This window comes from Ovis aries, chromosome 26, assembly GCF_016772045.2.
Source record: "Ovis aries strain OAR_USU_Benz2616 breed Rambouillet chromosome 26, ARS-UI_Ramb_v3.0, whole genome shotgun sequence".
In the NCBI taxonomy this organism is placed as follows: Eukaryota; Metazoa; Chordata; class Mammalia; order Artiodactyla; family Bovidae; genus Ovis; species Ovis aries.
Genome location: NC_056079.1, coordinates 23,833,503 through 23,857,197, shown reverse-complemented (window position 1 = coordinate 23,857,197; position 23,695 = coordinate 23,833,503).

Genomic DNA, 23,695 nt, shown 5'->3' with positions numbered 1-23,695 from the left:
TTACTTTGTGGGGCTTTAGGAAGAGGTGGAACCAAGAAGGTGTGCTCAGTGCTTGATTTTCACCCAAAATTCTGGTTTGATAATTTTTTGAACTCAACTGTCTCGCATTTTGATTTTGAAAAAAGGCTCCAAGACCTAAAGAAGAAGTGATACTTGTGCCAACATTTATAACTATTTACTTTTGTTGATATTTATGTGCTTATTCACCCTTTCTTCTAGATTAGCCTGATAAGTTTTGTTTCCTGTGCTTATAGGATGGGTTAACATACTGGGTTTTTAAAATATTTTGAAGGTACAGTACTATTTGCTGAATTATCTTCTAGATTCCTTAGGAATCTATTACTGTGGGAGGAAATGTAGGAAAATCATGTTTTTGATGCTTCTCTAAATCCACTCACTATATTAGTCATTTATGACAACATGGATGGAATTTGAGGGCATTATGCTGAGTAAGATAAGTCAGAGAAAAAGACAAATACTGTGTGATATCACTTATAAGTGGCATCTAAAAAGAGCTGAACTTTAAAAAACAGCGAATAGAGTGGAGGTTACCAGAGGCTGGGAGGTAAGTGATTTAGAGAGATGTCATTTAAGGCAACAAACCTCAGCCAGTCAATAAATAAGTGTTAGAGATCTTACTCACAGCACAGAGATTAAAATCGGCAGTACTGTATTATAACCTTCAAAGTTGCTAAGAGACTGGATCTTAAATGTTCCCACCACAAAAAAAGAATGTTAATTATGTGACGTGGCAGAGGTTTAGCTAATAATATGGTGGTAAACGCTCTGCAATATTTGTAAATGTATCAAGTCCACGTGTTGTAAAGTTTATGGCTGCACAATGTTGTATCAATTATATCTCTGTAATAACACTAAGAAAAAAGATTAGGATAGGCAAAGACAATCTGAAAGTGAAAGTCGCTCAGTCGTGTGCAACTCTTTGTGACCCCATGGGTTGTATAGTCCTCCAGGCCTGTATTCAGTCTTTCAGACCTGAATTATCCAGGACAGAATGCTGGAGTGGGTAGCCTTTTCTTTCTCCAGGGGATCTTCCCAACCCAGGAATCGAACCAAGATCTCTTGCATTGCGAGCAGATTCTTTACCATCTGAGCTACCAGGGAAGCCTGAGACAATCTGGGCATGCTGATAATAACTCTCCCTAGTTCTCCAATAACAGGAATAGTCAATGAGATCTGATCTTTGCTTTTTTTTTTTTTTTGACAGTCTAGGTGGCCACAAATGAGTGCAATTGAAGGATCACTCCAGCTGGAGCACTAAAGGAACCCATCACCAGAGCTTTCCCAAGAGAATATCATAAGGAAACACACAGGTTATAACTTTGACCAAATAAAATCAGAAGTGTCCAGCAGCATGAGAACCATCTGTGTTCCTACAGTCACATTAACACACACAGCAAATCAGCGTTCCCATTTCTAAAGGCCAGGATACGGAACATTTTTGTCTGGAATGTTGTCCTTTCAGGTGTGAGATCTTCTGGTGTTTCTACAGAGCAAGCAACATTCCACAACTTGAAAGTTTCTGACATAACCTTTTAGGGTCAAGCAGACACTCCCAGCTGATGTGCATTCCAGTAGACTGAAGTCAAGTTGTCCTTTTCCCTGAGCACAACTAGGAGAACAATTCCAGGCAACCAGGCACAGCACGTGTGACCTAGTTCTCCTTTTCTCCTTGGAGGAAAAGAAAAAGAAAAAAAGAATTGAATCTGGGCCAGTTAATAATGCAGTCCACTGGTTTTTGCCCAAGATGCTGAATCTGAGAGTTACAGTCATTTCCAAAAGCTGATCTGTGCCTGGAGGAAATGCATAACCTTTCTCCCAGTTTGTCTTTTAGGACTCAATTACCTTGAAGTCACCCCTTTTTACCGGCAGCAACACCCCCAAATTAGTCTCCATTCACAAAGTATCTCTGATGATGCCTCCCTGGGAAAACTTAAAAGCCTATTTAACTAAAGGAGAGCCTGCTGCCAAGAAGTCAGCCTGGGAGAATGGCAGTAATTAAATGATGATAATATTTAGGATCCTGCAGGTATAACAAAGGCCCCTTTCTTTGTCTCAGGTGGGGACACGTTGACACATTGCCTCTGTCTGGGAAAGGATGTAGGCCAAAGAGGAACGAAACCATTGTGGGGGTGTGAGAAAGAGGAACTGGGGAGAGCCTTGTGGCAAGGGAGGGGTGGCGACTCCTGAGCACTGGGGGAGAGACGGAAGCTGGGAGGGAGGGAAGTTTAATCTTAATATTCATCAGAGATGGGCCCCATGGCGTTTCAGCCTAAGATATATTAGAACAGGTGAGAGATGAAACAAAGCATGTTTTCTGTTCTGTGGTCGATGGTCTGTGGGAGGCAGGAAAGGGAGGGAGGCAGGGTTGGGGAGGAAGGTAAGGGAAAGAAAAAGATGAACTGCCACCATCAGAAAGGTTTATTTGAGCGAATCTTGCTCGGTACACTTGGCTGGAGATGTGAAGATGCTAAAGCTCTTGGCAGAGCCTCACATCACAGTCTCACAGCGGTGGGGAGATGGAAATTTGAGTCTAATAATCAGCTTTTCCTCTCTTCAGTTGTGTGATCTCCTGTACATCACTGAACAATCAACTGTACCTCCCTCGGGAAGGGGAGCCGGCTCAGCCCCTAGCACACCAGCCCACCAGCCAGACGCACTGACAGATGGACACCTGAGCGCCTGGCACTATCTGTGAGCACCAGGGTGGACTTGTCTCTTGAGTCGGGTGGTCCAGAGGTCAACCTGATGGATGCATCCTGTTAATCTAATACATAAGTAAATCCGTGCCACTTCTTTCAGCGAAAGCAATTTCATCTTTTCAGCCCACAAAGAAGATAAAGAAAAATGCACAGCTCAGGGCTCAGGCCCAGGGTTCCAAACGTGTGGGAAGGGGCCTGAGTTTCTCATTCATCTCTGCCAGAATCTGACAGATTCCATCCAGGAAACCTGCATCAGCCTCAATCTCAGATCCACCTATTCCTTGCCCCTCCACTCCCCTCTGCCCCACCCTTCTCCCCCTCTCTCTGGTGGGATTTAACTGTGGCTAAGCAATCTGAACCTTAGAGGGCCAAGGTGCAAAGACCAGGTTGCTGTTTGCAGTGTTTGTCAAGATGCCCTGTTTTGCAGTTAGGAGCGTGAAGGGCGGTGGGAGGAAAAAGAAGAGGAATTTAGCCAGAGGGTCTTCTCATTTTATCAAAGCAAGTCTGACCTGGGATCCCACATTGTTTACTTCTTAAATGAACACAGAAGAAAGAAGCCTGAGATTCCCCAGGGATGGACAAGGGCAGGGCTGGGAAGGTATACAGGAAAGAACAGACAGGAACTCTTCTTTATGCTTCCATTATTGCTGTTTTTTCTGTTCATAAATATAATGCACATTCAGTATAGAAAGCTTAGAAAACACACAAAGGAGTCTAAAAAGGGAAATTAAAACATTCACAATCCTAAAACTCAAGGGTAAACACCATTAACCTTTTGGAGAAGTTTATCATTTTAGTATACTTTTTTCTTTTAATAGTCATTAAATATTTAATGACCTACTGTTTTCTTTTAAATCGTTTTATGGGCATTTCCCAAAGACATCGCATAATCTCTAAAAATTGATTTTAAATTAGTTGGTTCATAATTCTTCATAGGGATAAAATATAAGATTTTTAAGAGCATTTCATAATGTTAGCACTCAGGTTTTTATTTTTCTTGTTATGACGGAAAAGCTCCAGTAAACACACGCACACATATAGTAGAATATTACAGAATGTATGAATATACAAATAGAATAAAATAGAATTCTTTTCTAGAAGTGTGTTCATGAGAGTAGAATCATAAAATTAAATTCCCTAGCTGTGGAAGTTCTGTGAAGAACAGTCTCACCGTTACACATAGGGGGCTCCAACATCTCAGGTTTGCAACAGATGGCAGCTCATACACCGGAGGTCTTCTCTGGCTCACTTGAGTGCAAGTGTGTGTGTGTGTGTGTGTGTGTGTGTGTGTGTGTATGTGTCTGTGTGAATATGCACACATACACATGTTAACGAGTGCACACACGCATGTGTGAGAATTCTAGGAGAGGAGAGGGTGCACCTCAGCGGTTTCAGGCGGCTCCTAATTCAATATGACTGTTTTTACAAATACCATGTGAAGAGATTAACACACACACATACACACACACAAACACACAGAGAACTCCCTATGAACTGGTGGTGTGTTGCCGCAAGCCAAGAAACTACCAGAAGCCAGGGGAGGGGCCAGGAACAGCCTGTTCCCTAGCACCGTGAGAGGGAGCAGGCCCTGCTGACACCCAGATCTTGGATTTCTAACCTCCAGAACTGTGAGAGGATACATTTCTGCTGTTTAAGCCACTCCGTCTGCGATCCTCTGTTAGGGCAGCCCCAGGACTGCACTAGTGGTAAAGAACCCACCTGCCAATGCAGGAAACACAAAAGACACAGGTTCAATCCCTGGGTCGGGAAGATCCCCTGGAGGAGGGCATGGCAACCCACTCCAGTATTCTTGCCTGGAGAATTCCATGGCCTGAGGAACCTGGTAGGATACAGTCCATGGGGTTGCAAAGAGTCAGACACAACTAAAGTGACTTAGCAAGCACTCAGGACATTAATGCACTCACCTTCCCCCAGAAGCTCAGAAGCCTGCTAACCTTGGAAGACTCCCGGCCTCTTCACAGCTCTGCTTTATACAGAAAGACCAACCAAAGTCAGGCCTGATGTAGAGACAGGGAGACTGTGTCTCAGAGAGATGAAATGATTCATTTGAAATTGCTTTCTTATAAAATTCTTTAAAAGAACAAAGCTAAGAAAAGTTAACTCTGCCAACGTGCTAACTGTCTGCCAGCTGCTTACCTCACATGCAAGGCTCCTGACCCACCTTAAGGCTGGCCTTGGGGAGGCCCTGTGCTCAGGGGTGGAATGGCCACAAATGAGTAGCCGGTCAAGGGTGTCGAAGAGTAACACCAAGCCAAGTCTTCCTAGAACATAGAAGGACCCATTTGGGCCACTAGAATCTGACAATACAGAAGGGTGTATACACCTAAAATGTATATGTTCATGCCATAAAATGCCAAAGAATGCCATGAATTAAAAAAAAATGCATTTTTCATCTTGAAGGTGGAACTTCCCAGGTTCCCAACTTCTTCAGCAAGCATCTGGATCAGAACCATGTTTTAAGTGTCCAGTCATGAGGGATTAAACATAAAAGATTCTAAAAGAAAGCTGCAAGGAAAGGTGGACCAAGCAGGCTCTGGGGTCAACTCATGCAGTTGAAGTTTGAGCTCCGTTCTCACTAGAGGATCGATATTAGGTGTGATGCCTTAACATTTCTGAGTCTCATCTATAAACAGGACAACCAACACCACCAAGTTCTAGAGGATCTGAAAGGAGTGATGTAGGTGGAAGTGGTTTATAAAGGGCAAAGTCGCTAAGCAGCACAAGCAGTTGGTTCTTAGGTGTGCAAGAAGGACAGTTCAGAATTCCAAGGCAGCACTATACCAGGGAGTATCCTGGCACTGACCACTGAGTGCACACTGATCTCCGACTTGGACACGTGAACTATGGAGAGGATTTGGGGAGTTAAAAACTGAAATTTTTTGCAAATGTGTGCATGTTCACTTTTTGGGGAGAGAACTCATGGGTATAAGTCTGTGACCATCTTCATCTTTCCTCCCAAAGTTTTCTTTGGAAAGGGTGTGCAGGGTAGGATGGGGCAATCAGACAGAACAGTAGGGAGGAAAGGAGCTGGGGCACCTTGAAAGAAGTATACAAACAAGTCTGGAGACCTGTATCCATCAAATCAAATGATCAATAAACCCTCTTCTAGACTTCTCCACCTTACCTAACACCCTATCATACTTACCCTTCTCTCCAGCAGGCCACGCTTCTGTGACCCTTTTTTATCCCCTGAAGGCTTAGCCTGTGTCTTTCGGGGAGGAAGGGGAGGTGACGGTAGTGCCAGGTGTTTAATGGAGTGTCATTGTGTCCATGTCCCCCCCTTTATACCAGAGCCGGGTGTCCTCTGATACCTGTAAGAGGCTGTGATTGCATAGGGCGCTGTGAGGGAGTCAGACTACCACTGCCCTGTCCTGTTCCCCCGGGAAGATACGTGAGAGCCAAGAGTGGCTCCTGCCAAGCTTTGGGTGTCTGTCAGGAGGATGTAGGCTGGAGGTGGAGTGAGCAGGGGAAGGAGGAGGGAAGGAAGGTGAGAGGGCTGTGACTCACTCCAAAAGAACTGTGGTTTCTCAGGGGCTGGGAAAGCAAACCAAATGACCTCAAATTTAGCTAATAGAGAACATCGATTTCCTTTGTGCAGCACAGCCAAAAATACGTTTACCTTCTACTTACATATTGCTAGCAAGAATGTTTCCGCTCTTATATTCAAATTCCATTTTTAGGTCACCTTTAAAATTTCCTAGCTGTCCCTTTGAGGAGCTGCATTCAGTGATGATGTCTCAATCAGGCAAGACATGTGACTGTTAATTATGCGGCCAATATGCACTTGTTCCTTCCTTTTTCAAAGAGTAGAGAGAAAAAAAGGCAGACATTCATTCTATAGAGCTATTGTATTGTGCCGTGTTTATAGAATTGCTGTGTACATATGATCCCATCTCTGGCAGTCTGCCTCTGGGCTTACCTGTCCACCAACCACTCAGCCAAGCCCAAGGATGGTATTTATCAGGAGCAGGAAAGCAGCAGCTTAATAACAGCCACAAAAAGAGCAAAAAGAAAGTGGATTCTTTTTTGCTGGCTCCCATGGCGGCACTACATTATAATTATAATTTCATATTGTCTCTATATTCCTTTAATCTGACTTTAGGTGACAGTCCTAAAGCAAATGACGCTTTTACTTTCATTTGCCTAATGTTAAAATGTATACAGAATTTGTGAGCTGACAATTATTAGGAACTAAAGAATATTTTACTCTCTAAACTAATTATCACTGTCGTATTTAGTCTCACAATAGGAAAACCCTGACATCCCTCCTCCGTGGAAGCTGTCTAGGAAACGCATCTCAACCACTGGAGAAATTCTCATGCCATGGGTGTTTCTGGCTTCCTGCTATTTTCTCCCTTGGGTTCCCCTCCCCCTCCACCCTAATGAATATTCAGCCTGCATCCTTCATCCAGGAATTTGAATAGGATGCTTCCTGTTTTTCCTATTAAAAATTAACTGTTGTCCTGGGTAAAGGGGATTGTTTGGTAAGACCTTGCAGCTGGGAATTCCTGTTTATTTTTCATTCTGACCCTGGTTCTGGGGACAACATATATCCCATAGTTTCAAAGAAGCTCCAATGCTCTGTTAGCCCTGATTTTAAATGTAACCTGCCTACCTCTTTCATTTCACTGTGAGAAATCCAAAGTCAGGGACTAGGTCTTATTTAAATGCTTTTTTCTGGTGCCCACATAGTACCCAGAACAGAGCAGAAGCTCAATAAAATCTGTTGAATGGATGAAAAGTCATAGTGATTATAAGTTCCAGACAGAAGTGGTCATAATCATCCGTTGTCCTCAGGCTAGAAAAGGATAAGGAGAGATGAAGATTCATTTGTGCCCATTGTCTGTACTTTTTGGAGAACTGGTGATTACCCACGCATGTTGCAGCATGAACCAGTGGCTCCTGGAATTGGGTTTTCGTCTTCTGTCTTTCCCAACAGTAGATTTTCCCACGTTTCTCTCAAGTGCTTAGTAGCTGCCACAGATTTGCCTGGTTACAGGGGCTCCATGGATACTGGATGCTGTTCCTTGTTTGGTGTAAACACCAAAGGATGTTTTTGTGAATATTCAGTGGTTGTTACCTGGCTAAACTGAGATGTTCTAAAAGAACTAATTTACAGGAAGGTGATGGTCTTGTCACTTAACAGAGAATTATGAGCATGTTTGAAAACATGATTCTACCAAAGCCATTTATAAATATGCTGACATTTGCCATTTAAATCCTGTAGATTCTTGATCTATGACTTGGACTACGCAGGTAAGCCATGAAGAAATGTCTGGGAACCTCTTCACAATTAAAAGGAGATCCATGAGTTCTTTTCCTGAAGACTTCATGGATGATGTTTTGCATTTTCCATCTGGGGAGAAAGATAGAAACACCTTCGTATTTCCTTCATCCTCATTTTTAAAGGCTGCAAATGTACTTAATAAATATCATTTTATAAATCCTTAAACCAAGCCTGGGAAATAGTAGATATGCTTAACATCTTCTAAAATCTCTCAATAGCTTCCTCTCTCTCAAGGGATTAATTCTTCCACAGCAGTCTCTGATTGTACCCTCTGAATTCTTTCTTAAGCACTGACCTCCAGTTACACTAAACTTCCAGCCTCACAGACATTTTCTGCTCTCAACCCTTTGCCCATTGCTCTTCCTTCTAGAAATACTCCTCCCTCCTCCCTCCTCTCCCACTTTTAGTCCTTCAAGTTGAGAAATTTGAACGTTGCTTCCTGGAGACGGGTTTCCCAATTCCTGCTCTAGGTTAGGTCCCTTGCTATTTGTTATCTTATGGAGAGAGCTCCCAAAAGAAATTAAGAGCCTAAGGTGCACACATTTTCAGAGTAATAACAACTTTTTAGAAGTTATTTTAGAAGCACATAGGAAATACTTGAGCTCAGGATTGTCCTTTCTCTGATAACCCATGTCCTTCTATTTGCAAATTTGAAATGAGGTCTTGTCAAAATTTGCTGCCAAAATTGCATTTTAGAGGAACCAGGAAAAGCCTATCAAACATCTTGACTTGTAGTTTGGAGGGTTATACTTTGTCAGATTACCTTGGTTGTCCAGGGAGCAAGTAAATCACAGTCTTTTAACATATTATCAATATTAGTAGTTGGACCATAATTCAAATTCCACTATTAGGAACGTCCAAAGAGTATATATATGTGTGTGTGCTAAGTCGCTCCAGTCGTGTCCTACTCTGTGCAAGCCAGTGGGCTGTTTCCTGCCAGGCCTCTCTGTCCACGGGATTCTCCAGGCAAGAATACTGGAGTGGGTTGCCATGCCCTCCTCCAGGGGATCTTCCTGACCCAGGGACTGAACCCGTGTCTCTTGAGTCTCCTGCACTGGCAGGCAGGCTCTTTACTACTAGTGTCACCTCGGAAGCCCCAAAGAGTATATGAGTATATGACTTTTCTAATTATATTAGGATGCGCTTTTATTAAACATTATTTAAAATAAGTAGTTAGGGACTTCCCTGGTGATCCAGTGGTTAAGAATATACCTGCCAATGCAGAAAACACAGGTTCAATACCTGGTCCAGGAAGATCCCATATGCTGCAGAGCAGCTAAGCCCGTGTGCCACAACTACTGAGCCCAGACCGTATCTTGGATAACTGTGTCCAAGCTCTTCCCACACCCACATCTGAAGGCTTCACACTCCTTTCATCATCTGTCTCTCACAAGTTACTGTTGTATCACAGAAGGACACTGCTGTGGAAGGAACACATTCTAATTCTCCCTCTGTTATTTATTATTTTGTGAAGAGAATCAAGGAGGAAGCAAAGCTGGTCAGCTATTCATTTCATAGCAGCATGACCCCTACAATCCTTGGTCTCAATTTTCCACCTATCTATTGAAGACCTTGCACTTCAGTGGAGGAGGCTTAAGCACCCTAAAGAGTTGTACTATTTTTTTTTATTTACCAGCAGAAAAAAATTGGAGAAGGTATTTGGGATTTGGGCAAAAGGTTTCTATTTTTAAAAAATTCTACGAAGATTATTAAAATCCATCTCATTGAAATACTTGACTTGAATACCATTAATTTAGATGGTAAAGTTTTGTGGCTATTATAATATGATAGCTGATTCCTTTGCTAAGCTCTGTTTGTTTATCAAACCCTGGAAACCATTATAATAAAGTTAATAGGAAAAAGGAGGTCCCTGAACTTAGTGTACTTGGCAGTTCCTGAAAACAGCCCAGGGTTAGTAAGTGGATGGCCCCTGGTAAAATCCATGCAAACAGGAGGTGAGGAAGCCTCTGGAATGCTTACCCCTCCTCCTTCACTTAATTATCTACATTCAAGTCACTTCCTTAGGGCCATGTCCATTTAAGATGGATCACTGTAAGGATATTTTTATTACAGCACGTTTGAGGGCAGATTGTTTTACAGATATATAAAGGCACAATTAATTTGCCCCTAGCCCAGGGCACAGTGTATAAGTGAAAAAGTTACTGGATTCTGATAATTTGAGAAAAATCCATAATGTTTAAACAGAATATTTGGGCCAAGTTGCAGCTAAATAACTTCTTTAGAAACTGCTTCACCCTTAAGAGTATGTCTGATTTTGTTTTCTGGAGATATCAAATGGCTTCTGAAAATAGTTAACACAAAGTTTTCACAACTGGCCATTGGTAAAATGAAGATTAGAAGATTTTTCTGCCTCACAGCATTGGCATAATGGTTAATGGAGGTAAATCTGGATAAAGAATTTTCAAGAGTGCCTGGTGTATAGCTGGTTCTCAAACAATCTTAGGCAGCATTATCGTCATCATCAATAAATGAGCTTCTCTGGTGGCTCAGAAGGTAAAGAATCTGTCTGCAATACGGGAGCCTTGGGTTTGATCCCGGAATCATGAAGATCCCCTGGAGAAGGGAGTGGCGACTCACTCCAGTATTTTTGCCTGGAGAATTCCATGGTCAGAGGAGCTCAGCAGACTATAGTCCATGGGGTTGCAAAGAGTAGGGCACAACTGACTGACATTCCCTTTCATTTTTGTTTTGAATCTATGATCGGTCTAGATATATTTAGCGGTCAATACGAACTTAGATCTCAAAAAATTACCACTGTCCATTATACTCTAATGTCTTAAATCTGAAGAAATAGTACCTTCCATTTTTTTCTCTCCTTTCTCTTTTTTATCCCCCTTAATTTAAGGAAACCATTTGGTTTAAATATCTGACAGGAGTCTGGCAGCAAGATCTAAAGTCAAGGTTTTCTATCATTATGGAAACAGGTTTCTCTGGCCATTTTCCTCAAAAAAACAAAACAAAAACCAAACCTAAACAAACAAAAAAGCCACGTGCTTTATAAGCATTTAAAAATATGCATTGAAACTTAGAGGACTGATAGAAGAGAAAGGATTGTAAAAAAGCATGCTGTTGGTAAAATGGTACGTGAATATACAAAAATATATATAAATGAGAAACGTCTCAAATGTCTGCCTTGAGAGGCCTCAGGAAGCTGGAGGAAGCCCATTTCCTGACCTGAGGTTTCTGAAGAAAGAGCCAGGCCATTTGTCTTGTAACCTTGACCTGAGTCTCCGGCTGGCCTTCCCTCCCTCACTCCAACCCAGTGGACCAGACAACAGGGGACTTGAACTCTATAGTTTTAGCTCAATATTCAGCCCTTCCTGTGACTACACATTTCTCATCCCTCTTTCATGCACCCGCAGATGTCTGTCAGCACCCATAACACTATTGAACGTGAAAGTCGCTCAGTCACATCCAACACTTTGTAACACCAAGGACTATACAATTCATGGAATTCTCCAGGCCAGAATACTGGAGTGGGTAGCCATTCCCTTCTCCAGGGTATCTTCCCAACCCAGGGATTGAACCCATCTCTCCCTCATTGCAGGCGGATTCTTTACCAGCTGAGCTATCCTTTACCAGGGAAGCCCAATTAAGGCTGTTGACCTAAAACAAAGAGACTGCCAGTTATTTCTCCAGCAAAAGTGGGCTTAATTGGTATCAACAAACAAATGCAATTCAGGGTTTGTAACCATGGCAAGCCATGTGCAAGACACCATATAAGGAAAGAACCTGGAACAGATTCTTGAGAGTCCCTTGGATAGCAGGGAAATCAAACCAGTCAGTCTTAAAGGAAATCAGTCCTGAATATTCATTGGAAGGACTGATGCTGAAACTGAAGCTCCAATACTTTGGCCACCTAATGTGAAGAGTCAGCTCATTGGAAAAGACCCTGATGCTGGGAAAGATTGAAGGCAAAAGGAGAAGGGGACGGCAGAGGATGAGATGGTTGGATGGCATCACTGATTCAATGGATATGAGTTTGAGCAAATTCTGGGAGACAGTGAAGGACAGGGAAGCCTGGTGTGCTGCAGTCCATGGGGTGGAAAAGAGTTGGACACGACTTAGCACCTGAACATCAAAAAAAAAAAAAAAAGGAGGAGGGGAGAAAGTTGGGAGGGCTACAGTAAACACTGGAGGAATTCAAAGTTCTAAGTATAGTGGTTTCTCATTGGCTGAGATCTGCAGTCTCTCAGATCTGTCAGGCAGACAGTCTCTTTTTTCCCTTTGTGAGCTCAGGAGTGCTCCCCCTTCTGGTTTCCTCATTCTATTTGAATTGAGATTTTTTATTGATTAATTTTCACAATGTCCAATCTCCTTACAATTTCCTTCATGGTAAAGACTCTTTGTTATCTATCTTTATACTTCTATGTTTAAAACATTGCCTTGCATTTTTTTTAGTGCTCAAAATATGTATTAAATGAATGAATAAGATAACATTTAAATGAAGTGACTGTAGTGGAAGGGCCTGACCTTACATTTTTGGTTGCCAAGGCAATCATTTTCAAGACATTCATCTCGAATAAACATATTGCCAGATGCATGCCACAGATACCATCAAAACATCTATATAAGAAACTAGGCTGCCCCCAGTCATGAAAGTCTCCTTTCAGAAAGTCCTGAGTAACCTAGAAAATGCATCATTTGAGTGACTCCTCTTCTCCCTACCCACACCCTCATTCCACCTCTGAACTTTAAATTCACCAATAAGGAGTGAACTCTCAAAACTCTAGATACCCAACCCTTGGACCCTAATAAAGACAGAGCTCCTGGTCTGCATTCCCTTCCACTGTGACCTCACTGTCACATGGGTACATGGCCCTTGGGCATGCCATGTATCCTCTAGGACCTGTGAGTAATAAGTCTTGTTATTCAGAGCTCCCTGATGTTTATTGCTGAGATGTGTGCTGCAATCACGATAAAATCCACAAACCAAGATAAAAACCACAATGTTGGTACAGGTTGGGGAAACATCTGTGGGGGCTCCCATAAGCTGTAAGGTCCAGGCAAGTGTCTTAGGCACTCCTAACCAATAACCCCACTATTAACAGGCTGAGATTCACACAGCAATGAAATGAAATGTTATTTTGTAACCCAACATACAGAGAAGGCAATGGCATCCCACTCCAGTACTCTTGCCTGGAAAATCCCCTGGACCGAGGAGCCTGGTGGGCTATAGTCCAAGGAGTCGCTAAGAGTTGGATGTGACTGAGTGACTTCACTTTCACTTTTCACTTTCATACATTGGAGAAGGAAATGGCGACCCACTCCAGTGTGCTTGTCTGGAGAATCCCAGGGACAGGGGAGCCTGGTGGGCTGCCATCTCTGGAGTTGCCCAGAGTCGGACACGACTGAAGTGACTTAGCAGCAGCAGCAATCCAACATAAATTAGCTACTCAATAAAGAGTAGGTGTGATTATGATGATAAATAATATTTTATTGCCACAGATGACATGTCTCAAAAGATGTAGTTTAGTCTTATAGGCCATATTTTTTTAAAAAGTTATCAAACAATGGAGGCTTAAATATTCAGTTGAATTTCTCTTATATGTTAGTCTCTAGAATATGCTCCTGAACATAATTATTTTACAAAATAAATTTTATTTTTCTTGTTATGAAAATGTTAGGTGTTAAGTATAATTCATAAAATATAGAAAAAAATTATGCCTAGTTTTATTATCCAGAGACAACCATATCCATATATAAGAAAGTTTCAGCATCTTTTTTCTATGCAAGAGTCTTCTTTTTAACATAGTTGTAATTCATTCCTTGATTATTTAACAAATATTTATAAAACGCTTACTATCTGCCAGGATTGTGCTCACACTATGTATACTGTGATTATATAAATAATTTTGCATCCAATTTTTCATTTAATAGAGAAAACAAACATTTGCCTATATTACTAAAAACCCTTTGTAAATACAATTATGCTGTGTTTAACTACACCTTCTTGTTGGACCCTTAGGTCTTTTTAGCATTATAATGCTGCAATAACATTTTGGATGTTTAGGATGTCTTGTTTAGGAAAGAATCCAAGGTCTGGATTTACTCAAAGGAAAGCTGTGAACATTTTGAGAGTTTTGACATTTACCAACTTGCTTTCCAAAATGATATACAAATGAACTGAATGGAGATCCACTGATATATAGAAAAAAATAAATAAAAACATATAGAAAACACATTTTCTTCACATAGAGTATAAAAATATAGTTTTAAAAGTATACCTCAATTTTAAAGTTTAAGTGATGAAACAGTGAGGCAGTGGCATTCAACCAATCTTGCTTTGCAAATACTTGACATTCATTTGGAGTTGCCAGCTTGTCGGGAGGTTGTGCCGGGTTGAGGTGCCTGTTCCTAGTCCAGTGTCTCCAAAGAGCACAGAGCCTTGGTAATTTAAACAAGATGTCTCATTGGTATGTCTACAAGTGCCTAAAACTAGGACAAATCTGGGACAAATATAGCTGACTCTATGCACCCAAGAGTTTCATGTAACGAGTAAAACAAAGATTTCTTTAAAAGCTTAGCATTTCTTTCTTGTTAAATATACTTTTTCATTTTTAGATGGGGGAAGCTCTGGGCCTAAGCAAGCAGTGTAATATCATCTTGTATTGTCTTGTCTTGAAGGATATCAGCCAGGAGTTTGATTCATTTTTAGCCATGACATTCCAAGCAGTCTTTAAGTGTAGGAAACTAATACTTTCTGAAAGCAATTTTAGCCAAAAAAAAAAAACAAAAAACAAAAACCAGACTTTTGAGGCAGAAGATGTAGACATTGCAGGCATTTTCAATTCAGTTATATTTTCTTTCCTTTCTTTCTCCCACCCTGTCTCTTCTGTCTGATGTATGATATACATACAAGTAGGAAATGTAGGCGACTTCAATGATATTTCAAGATTTCCCTTACTACTAGTGAGCATAAAGCTCAGAAATTCAGTTGTGAGTAAGAAGGTAGAGTATTTACTTTACTCTTGAAGCCCTTTCCTGAGGCATTCATGTAAAGGCTGAATGTTTTTTCAGCTCCTATCAATGCAAAAATTTGTCATCACTTCACTGATTACAAGTATTATACAAATGAGGTCACAATTTCAGTGCCCATGACACTGTTAATTGCATACTGTTTCGTAGTCAGACTACCCCAAATTCCACTGGATTGATGTGCGGTGTTTAGGGAGAGCAGGAGTAGGTAGACCCTGGGAAGGAAGAAGCCTAGAGGCAGAACATCTGTTTACCCACTGACGCATGCCATTCATTTCACAAGGAAGCCCACCAAAAGAGTAATCGTAGATCACTCACTACCAATTCATCCCCAGCATGGGAGGAAACAGCATTGACAGTGGAGTATTAGCACATTTATGGTATGAAGGATAGTTCATCTCAAACTCTAGTATATAAAAGCCCTATTTACAAATAAAGACATATTATCATTAACCACTATCAGCATGGGTTCCTTAGTTTCCTACCTAGCTTATTCACTCATTCATTCAATAAATATTTATGAAGGGCTCATCCTGTGCCAAAGTTCATAGTTGGAAGGTTAATTCTCCTTATCTAGAGAGGATATGTCATATGACACAGCCTTTAGCAAATCATAAAACCAACCTGAACTAGGAGTGACTGTGACTTGGGTATGTCAATAAACGGGGAGCAACTGCATTGGTATAGTAGCAATCTATACAAGGTAATTGACTTCCTCGGAATAGATAAGGCCAACTAAAATCAGACAAAGTGAAAAGGAAAGAGGGCTGGGTTTGGGAATGTACAGAAACTAATATTCCAGGGACTTTGGAGGAAAAACCATTAAAGGCAATTTAGAATGATGATGAAAGAGGGACCACTTTTTCTCTTTAAATCAAACCAAGATTTGCCATCTTAGAAACAGACGGTGAAGCTTCTAAGAACTAGTTTAGCCGGATCAGAGGTTCAACTTTCCCTGGTCTCTGTCTCTGGAAACAAATGCTTTGTCTACGGCCTTAGGGAGACTTTTCTCTTCCGATAGGACTTTGGTTCAGATGTGGACATCTGATGCATTAAGTGCCATAGCATGATTGAGACAGTTCAGTTCAGTCACTCAGTCACGTCTGACTCTTTGTGACCCCAGGGACTGCAGCACACCAGGCCTCCCTGTCCATCACCAACTCCCAGAGTTTACTCAAACTCATGCATGCTACATTTCTGTTCAAGAGCAACCTCTTTCAATCCCTCCCTACATCTAGAGTAATAAACACCTGTTTCTCTCCTGTAACCCAATCCACTGCATCTGAAGGAGACAGCCGACCCTTCTCATGCCACTCAGCGGGATTTGAGACTTAGAGAATCAGTGCAAGACAATGCTAATGCTCTAGCTACTGTTGTTGCGGTAATAAAGTTCTTTCTCTCTGGCCCAGGGGTCTCGTGTCTTATGTCAACATCCATGATCATAGGTGAACTTGTTAGTTTGCCGGTAGAGTAAAATCTCAGACCTCTCTTGATTCTTGACAGTTTTGTTGACATGGGTAGGATGTCAACTGAGACATGGCTTTCTGTAAGAGGAAGGAGGAGGGCCTCCCGGGCTAATGAATGGAATTTGAGGAAAGTCCATGGGAATCGTAGTGATCATACTGACTGCCTTAAAAAAAAAAAAAAAAAAAAAAACAAAAAAAAAACCTATGACTATTTCCAACTTTTAGCCTATTTAGATGGTTCTATTCTAGATTCTTGAGTAGATTTCAGACTTAGTCACTTTCAATAAGTTTTGAATAAAGAATTAAGACTAGAGTACTTCTTCCTCCAAATGCAATGTCCAGCATCTGCCCACTGGGAATGACTATGGATATTCCTGCAGCTTGTCCAATGGGGAGGATGGAGGCAAGCAGCTGGAGTTTAATAGCTAGAAGCTCCCTGAGAGGAGGGTCTCCCAACTGGCTCATGGGGAAGCATCATAAACCCCCAGAAAAGCTCAAGGGAACTATTGCTTGGTTTACAGGATTTAGCTGGGGACTCTAGAAGCCTCCTAGAGAAGTTATGCACCTACTTGCTTACAGTGGATAGGCAATGCCAGTGTTGTGGTGAGCAGATGAGTGGCCTGAGGGTACAATGTAGGGCACGTGAGGGTCCTCTGATTTCCAGAATGGAATTGAGCAGTAAGGTCTAGCTGGGGAGAATGCAGAGCAGGTGGAATGTGAGACCAGAAACTGCGGTGGGACCACAGACGTCAGCAGCATCTGGTGTGGCAGGATGATGCCCCGGTCAGGTGCATCCACCTGCCCTGCAGCAGAGACGAGGTGCCTGGACAGCAGACAGACCTGTGGGAAACTCTGGTCCCTGCAGGGGAAGAGGGGAGACGAGTGAAGAGGACAGTCTTTAATATTCACCTGCCTGAGTTTAAATTTTGAGTTGACTCTAACCCAAAAGTGACACAGGTTCTGAGTTGAAATGGGGCTTATGAGCTAATTTAGGTTCTATTACAGAAAAGGAGTTAAAGTTACATATTTAAACACCTGGGGCATAAGTTTTAACCTGTTGTATATACATGTTCTGAATCCCTTTTCCCCACTGCCTGTTTTAAAACTATCCTTTGCTCCCTTTCTCTCTGAAATCCTCAGTCTCTACACACTGCTCTGAGTTAGTCATGCTTCTGTGATACATTACTCTGCTCAAAAACTAAAAAATCCTTTTCTTGACCTGTCATGCCCTTTTGGCTACATCTGTATTTCTTATCTTTCCTACCTAAGTGTCCTTTAAACATTCTTACTGTCTTTAATCAATTCCTGTTCCTTTCTTAAAGTCACTCTTACTTGGTTTCAATCACCATTATTCTACTGCCATTGAGCTTATAAAGTTCACAAAAATTGATCACTTCCTTTCAAGTAAATCCCTGCCCACCCCCTTCTCCCATCTTTCTGTGATATGTATCAACGTTAACCAAGCTCTTACTTTTTTTTTTCATTATAAAATTCTTTTTAATTCTACTTTGTCTTAAGTTAAAATTTTCCTGATTCTAGCTTTCTGCATGGTTGGTTAATTTATTCCAAGCACTGAAGCTCCCATTGTGGGTTTACTTATTCAATTTAGTAGACTTAATCATGCATGCTCGTTTTTAAAGGTGAAGAAACAAATTACTGTGATGAAATCTACTTGATGACTCAGGTACTCGGCCACCAAACGAAAGAGCTGGTGTCTGTTACTCTTTCTGAGGAGTGGGAAGGCACTAAATCAGCCCAGCTACTTGTGCTATCTGGCAGACACAATCTGATTGATGTTGCACACATTTGCATAAATTAGTCTCACTTTTCTTCTCCTTGCTTGACTCTCTCTAAAGGAAGACCTTTGGGAAGATGGGAGCCAGAAGGCTGAGCCGCGGTGACCATCTGACACTGGGGAGTGCTGGCCTATAATTAACCATGGTAATGACTGCGGGGCGGGGGATGAATTGAACTATTGACACCGAGAAGGCCAGACCCTTGCTTGTTCCACAGACAGAACATATATTGATATCTTTACAGGAACAGCACATATTTGGGGATGCTGAAAGCTTAATCAACGGCAGACCTCTGCTCTCTGATTTGGAAAGGGCATCATATATATTGTTGCTTCTGATTGCTTTTGTTTTTTTTTTTTAACTACAGTTTATAGTCAAATAGAAAAAAAGGCATAAGCTCTCTGAAATGACTTCAGATGATATTTTATGTGAAATATTGCTGGTGAAACTTGAAGATGCCGTCTAGAAATGTGGGTTATCAAGTGCAAGCACATGGGGCTAGGGGACCAAACTCCACTAAAATATGTTTCCATGGTGGACCCCCGATACTTATTTCTATCCATTTCTGAGTATTATTAAATGAGACATTCTTTCTAAGCCCTTCCATGGTTTCTGACACCAGTTATTTCTCACTAGAACAGACCACACAAAATCTCATTGACAAGAAGTAGTCATCCTTGCTCCTGAATTTATAGGCCAGTTGGGCAGTTCTGTGGATCTTCACTGGGCTCCTCCATAATCTGTGGATAGGGAGGCAGGGGCTGGATGAGCTAGGATGGCTTCAGTGACCCATTTGGCTGTTGGTTGCCTTTGAGCCAGGACAACAAGGTGATGGGACTACTTGATTCCCATGATTAGCAAGCTAGGTCAGGCTTGTTTTCACTGTGGCTGGATAGGATTTCAAGAATGAGAGCAGAAAGAAGACTCAGAACTGGCACAACACCATCTTTACCTCATCTTATTGATCAAAGCCAATGATCAAAGGCCAGACTTAAGGATGGAACAAGAGCCTCCACTTCTTGATGGGAGGAGCCACTAAGTCATGTGCCAAAGGAGCTGAGGTAGATGCATGGAAGGAAGGAGAATTAAGAAAAAGTTTGCAGTGTATGTATTATAGGGATATTTCTTATAGATTATTATTTTTAAAAACTTTGCAAACAGACTTAACCAAGCACCTGTATCAAAGAATATGCTGAGATAAAGAAAGAATGTGGTAACTACAAGAATCTGGTAACATGGTCAAGACAAACTCTTCACAGAGTTTCAGAATATTGCATGAATCTGACTCACACGTTAAACCAAAGAGTCTTTTTGGAAGGAAGTGAAGATCACAATGAGTCTTTTGAAAATAAGTATTGATGAAAATTCCTTTTCTCTAAGTAGATTCTCCTTTTTGCAGATTAAACTTCTGTGGTTTTTCACGTCAGTGCAGTGTATTACCAGGGAAGTAGTCTAGAGGTTATCTTGTCTCATGGTTTTCAAACCTGCTTAGATCCGTGAGCCCTGAGGTTTTCATGGAGGTGTTCCATGGGTGCCCTCCTATTGGGGGAATGCACAGGACAGAGGGGGCAGAGTTGTGAAGCCCTTGAATGGGTCTGGGTCAGAGCCCTAGGCCCTCCACATGAATCTTCTTATTTTGTATATTGGGCTGTGACATACAATTTCATTAAAGGTAGCAGGTTCCAAAGCTTTTTCAACAACAAAAACCCTGATAACCTAATTAAAATATGGACAAAGAATTTGAGTACACATTTCTCCAAAGAAGATATACAAATGGCCAATACGCACATGAAAAGATGTTCAACATCATTAATCATTAGGGAAATGCAGATCAAAACCACAATGAGATATCATTTCACAGCCATTAGGATGGCTGTTTAAAAAAGAAAAGCAGAAAATAATAAGTATTGACAAGGACAGGCAGAGATTAGAACTCTTGTGTATTGTTGGTGAGAATGTAAAATGGTATAGCCACTATGAAAAACAGTATGGAGGATTTTCAAAAAGTTAAAAATAGAATTACTATACGATCCAGCAATTCCACTTCTGGAATATAACCAAAACAATTGAAAGGAAGAAGAAGAAATATTTGCATACCCAGACTTATAACAGCATCATTCACAACAGCCAAAAATTGGAAGCAACCCAAATTGTCTGTTGAGAGATGACTAGAGAAACAAAATACGGTCTAGTTATACAAGAGGATATTATGCAGCCTGAAAAAGGAATGAAATTCTGCAAATGCTACAAGGATAAACCTGAAGACATTATGTTGAGTGAAATAAGCCAGTCACAAATGGACAAATACTGCATGATCCTACTTACATGAAGTACCTAAAGTAGTTGAATTCATAGAGATGGAAAGTAGGGTGGAGGAAGAATGGAAGGCTAATGTTTAATGGATACAGAGTTTCAGTTTGGAGAGATGAAAAGGTTCTGGAGACAGTGGTGATGGTTGCTCAACAATGTGAATATACTTGGTACCATTGAGTTATACACTTGAAATGGTTAAAATGGTAAATTTTATGTTCAGTTCAGTTCAGTTCAGTCATTCAGTCATGTCCGACTCTTTGCGACCCCATGAATCGCAGCATGCCAGGCCTCCCTGTCCATCACCATTTCCCAGAGTTCACTCAGACTCGTGGTCATCGAGTCCGTGATGCCATCCAGCCATCTCATCCTTGGTCATCCCCTTTTCCTCCTGCCCCCAATCCCTCCCAGCATCAGAGTCTTTTCCATTGAGTCAACTCTTTGTATGAGGTGGCCAAAGTACTGGAGTTTCAGCTTTAGCATCATTCCTTCCAAAGAACACCCAGGACTGATCTCCTTCAGAATGGACGGGTTGGATCTCCTTGCAGTCCAAGGGACTCTCAAGAGTCTTCTCCAACACCACAGTTCAAAAGCATCAATTCTTTGGCGCTCAGCCTTCTTCACAGTCCAACTCTCACATCCATACATGACCACAGGAAAAACCATAGCCTTGACTAGGTGGACCTTAGTCAGCAAAGTAATGTCTATATTATATTACAATTTGTTTTACACTTGCCTGATCGCTCAGTGGTAAAGAATCCATTTGCCAATGCAAGAGATGCAGGAGACACAGGTTCAATCCCTGGGTCAGGAAGATACCCTGGAGAAGGAAATGGCAACCCTTTCTTGCTGGGAAATCCCATGGAGACAGAGGGGCCTGATGGGCTACAGTCGATGGGGACACAAAAAGTCAGACAAGGCTGAGAGACTGAACAACCACAACAGTACTTTGTGTTAAAAAGGTTGGAAAGCCACTGATCAAATTTAATCCCTTGTTTTACATTTGAGGAATACTTTGCTTTTTTTAACCCATGGATATAACTTGAAAAGCTTTACACATCAATCCTATAGGTCTGCCCGGGAATGCTTGAACCACTGCTCGCTATTCTGCAGTTTAGATGCACCACAAATTATTTACCTAGGCCCCCAGTGACAGGCACTGAGGTTCAGCGTGTTGTCATTACATCTGCTTTTTACTCTGGCTTCCCCTTGTGAACTGCAAGCACCTTCCAGGGGTGTAGACTGCATCTCATTCATGGTTCTCTCTCCAGAACCCTGCACAGTGCTCCAACCTTGATATGTTTACTTATTAAAGAAATGAATGAATATGGGCCACATGTGGCCCAGCAAACATAGATTCTGGTCCTGATTCACTATGAATGGACCCCCTGACTTTGGGCAAGTCCCATCCCTTTCCAGGCTTCAGTTTTCCTACTGATATAAGTAGCTAAAAGGAGAGGTGCTTCGAGCTCTGAAATCCCAGGATCCCAGAGGTAGACTGACCTGGGATCTGACATGATTTTCAGCCTCAGGAATGGAGAAGGAAGGGAAGAGTTCCTCTTCTGCTGTTGGTAGAATCTTCCCTTACCTGGGCCACCACTGAGAGCTCAGCCTGTTCAAAGCGTGCCCATTTTCACCTGGGAGTGGACACATCGTGCGTCCAAGCTTCTGGCTCAGCAGTGGGCTGAAAATCCTTCTAAGGGGCCTTTGCCTGGCTTACAGAGACTGATGGAGCAGTTTCACACGGTTAACTGCTATTTGCATAAAATGTCCCAATAATGCAGGGCACTGTGCCTTTTCTGCAATGAAAGAAAGAAAAAAAAAGGCACTAACAAAAGGCCTCACAATGTTGGGAAAATGGATGTTAACATTTCTGCCTGACTGATAATCTCTGATGTTACCCTTGGGAAGCCCCAGCTTTCAGAATGATTTATTTGTCAGGGTTTGGAGGTTTTTACTCCTATAATGGGCAGCGGAGGGAGGCTCAGGGCTGGAAGCAAACTGAGGAGGGTTTTATATGTTTTCTGGAGATTTTATTTGTTTTTGATTTCCGAAGCGAAATTTTCATTTTGAACAAAGAAGGAACAAAAAGGGACAAAGAACCAGTGGGCTGTTTTGTTTGGTTTGTTTTTCTTTACATGACCTTTTCCTTTTTTCAGTGCCAAACTCTGAAATTGAATGTTTGGCCCTCAGGGGTGAAGCAGAGGGTGAGGTTTCTTTCTGACTTGTCCTGGGATATCTCGGGTTTTATATTTCTTTAGTGTACAGAAACATTATAGAGACATTATAAGAGAATTCACAGGAAGAGATCATGCCAAGGGGCCAGAGAAAAATCTGCTTTGTGGCACACAGCAGGCATTGTGAGCAGGAGGGATGCCAAAAGGCCAGGACCCCAGGGCTTCCTTCCAAGGGAGGACACAGGACACTGCCTGTGTTCGCCCTCTGCTTTCCCTTCACTCTAGCATCTGACTGTCATCTAACCTTGGTTAAGGGCCCATGTGCTTTTCTAAATGTTTGTGCATAAAACAGCTTTCTTTCCACTTGCTTCTCAAAAATCCCTCATTATTTTGAGAAAAACATCAAACTTAACACCTGGATTTTGAATCCAGGATTCAAGTCAATACCTTTTAGCAATAATGTCAACTTGAGGTAATGCTGTGTTCTTGGCATCATATTGTGAATGAAAAATATTGCCTGCCATATCAGTAAACAAAGGCTGCTGCAGCCATCACAATACAACCACCCTGATGGTGAGCCCTGAGGAAATTCAGGATGGAAACAGGATGCCCACCAGCAAGCCATCAACCAACCTCCCAAAGGTGCACCTTGAGGACACTCCGGATGAGTAAACACAGGAAACTTGCCCCAGATGGCTGAGGTGCCCAGGAAAGGAATGATTTCAGTGAGCCCAGACTCTTGCCTCTTCCCATACGTAGAAACTGGCTAAATTCTTTAACTTGAGATGTCTGGTTTTCTTTAATGAATAGCAATCTTTTGATGTTCCAACTACCTGGTCTTAGTCACAAACCCTACGATATATCCTGGTTCCTCCCTATCTCTTTAGAACAGTCCCTCAGAGCTATCTGAGATGCTGTG